This window comes from Palaemon carinicauda, chromosome 16, assembly GCF_036898095.1.
Source record: "Palaemon carinicauda isolate YSFRI2023 chromosome 16, ASM3689809v2, whole genome shotgun sequence".
NCBI lineage: Eukaryota > Metazoa > Arthropoda > Malacostraca > Decapoda > Palaemonidae > Palaemon > Palaemon carinicauda.
In genome coordinates this window covers 30,157,355-30,159,854 of record NC_090740.1, presented here as the reverse complement: position 1 = coordinate 30,159,854, position 2,500 = coordinate 30,157,355, and the positions used below count along the sequence as shown (strand labels likewise).

The window sequence follows — 2,500 nt, the reverse complement described above, 5'->3', positions numbered from 1 at the left end:
TATCTGCTGAGTCATCAGCAGCTATTGCCTGCCCCTCATTGGTCCTAGCTTGGTTAGAGAGTGAACTTGAGCACTGAGCATATGTATATATGGTCAGTCTCTTGGGCATTGTCCAGCTTGCTAGGGCTATTTCACTGTCCCTTGCCTCTGCCATTCATGAGCGGTCTTTAAGCCTTTAAACTACTTTACAGGTCACCTATGTCATATTTTCCCCCGAACAAATTAATATTGTCATAGCAGTGGAGAGTTGGGTAGGAGATAAATAGTAGTCGTTTGTTTTCTATAGTTTTCTCTAATTTATGAAAGCAATCTTTAACATCTGATGGTACGTATGACTTGTATGTAATATAAGAGCTGATCGGCAATGCGCATATATTCAGAAAAAAAAATTGCTCAAGTGCGTACACCACTCGGAGTAACACTGATTTATGCATAAACATTTATGGAAAACTTGGGAGGGATGTTTAAGATTCATTAACTGCTACAAGAGAGAGAGAGAGAGAGAGAGAGAGAGAGAGAGAGAGAGAGGAGAGAGAGAGAGAGAGAGAGGAGAGAGAGAGAGAGAGAGGACAGTAGAATCATCTTCATAATTTTATAATTACTAGAAAAAACTCTGGCTTCGGAATAACTGTTCAACATTGATAATTGAGACGCTGATCTCTAATTTTCTTTTATTAGTTTCTTTTCTTTTGCTTACTGTGTTTAAAGTTTGTATTCAGATTTTTGGTCATTCAATCGTCTTTCTACACTCTTGTAACATTTATCTATAATATATGTAACAGTATAAGAACAAGGTATTCACAAATAAAACTTCCAAACAAGATTGTTATTTAACTTATTTAAACTTTCTTTGCAGGCTGCATTCAAGATTGCTTTTAGTATCTCATTCCTTGCAACCTGTGCCCTGGCCGGCAGAAGCTATGGAGTTCACGGAGGAGGCATCAATACTGGAGGCATCATTGGAGGTCACGGAGGCCTTGGAGGAGGATTTGGTCATGGTGGAGTCGTCGTTGGAGGTATTGGACACGGTGGAGGTCTTGGAGGAGGGTTTGGACACGGCGGAGCCCTTGGAGGAGGATTTGGACACGGCGGAGGCTTTGGAGGAGGGTTTGGACATGTTGGAGGCTTTGGGCATGGTGTTACAATCGTCCCAGCTATTGGAGGATTTGTAGGTACTTCTACAAGTTATGGAGGGGCTGGTCTCCACGGAGGTTCCGGTTTTGGAGGTCATGGTATCCATGGAGGCTCTCTCATTGGAGGTCATGGAGGGTCCGTTGGCGGCATGGAATCCATGGCGGCTCTTTTCTCGGAGGACATGGAGGATCTTTCATAGGAGGTCATGGAAGACCTTATGGCAAATAACTACAAAAAAATCTGATAATTTATTTAATATAAAATTCTTCAATGATAATAAACACTAAAACATATCTATCTGTTTTTTGAAACTAGAAATCAGATGTAAATTTCAGGTTATTTAAATCCTATTTCGATATAAAGATAAAAGAAAATTTTTATGCAAATTGAGGAGATATAGAAATAAATATATAGGTTAGGAGGTACAATAAAAATACATAAAAATGAGAGAGAGAGAGAGAGGAGAGAGAGAGAGAGAGAGAGAGAGAGAGAGAGAGAGAGAGAGGAGAGAGAGAGAGAGAGAGAGAGAGAGAGAGAGAATTAGCCATATGAAAATTATAGAGAGAAAACTGTAGGTCTTAGAGATACACGGGCATACGAAACAAAGGATTACACACATGGTTATCTATAAGAATTTTAAGTCAGGAATGAAATCTTACTTCAAATTCTCCTAACCTTGGGAATAAATATGCCAAGTGACAATTCTTTTTGTGAAAAGCACTTCTGCTTGGGGAAGGATTGGAGCCTATGCCTCTGAACAGAAAAAATACCAAATATCAAACTTTACTATTGATATTTGTGAAATAAGAGACCAGAGAAGCCAAATTTCTTCAGTATATGCAGAAAAGAAACTAGCTGAGAAATTACAACAGAATATAGGCAAGAACACCGTAGTAGGTTGGCCAGGGTACAAGCCGCCCGTTGAGATACTACCACTAGAGGGGTATTGGATCCTTTGACTGGCCAGACAATAATGCATTGGATCCCTCTCTCTGGTCACGTTTTATTTTTTCTTTGCCTATACTTACACAGAATAGTCTGGCCTATTCTTTACATATTCTCGTCTTTCCTCATACACCTGACAACAATGAGATACTTAACACTTCTTCACCCAAGGGGTTAATTACTGTACTGCAATTTGTTCAGTGTACTTTCATCTTGGTAAGGGTACAAGAGACTCTTTAGCTATGGTAAGCAGCTCTTCTAGGAGAAGGACACTCCAAAATTAAACCATTGTTCTCTAGTCTTGGGTAGTGCCATAGCCTCTGTACCATGGTCTTCCACTGTCTTGGGTTAGAGTTCTCTTGCTTGAGGGTACACTCGGGCACAATATTCTATCTTATTATTTTTTTTTCTTCCTCTCATT

General features: G+C 39.7%; 1 pseudogene; it reads left to right on the top strand.

Annotated features, from left to right (window-relative positions):
- LOC137655234 (uncharacterized) overlaps positions 1 to 1,362 on the top strand; it is a 7,244-nt pseudogene extending 5,882 nt beyond the window's left edge.
- Positions 1,363 to 2,500: the final 1,138 nt, after the last annotated feature.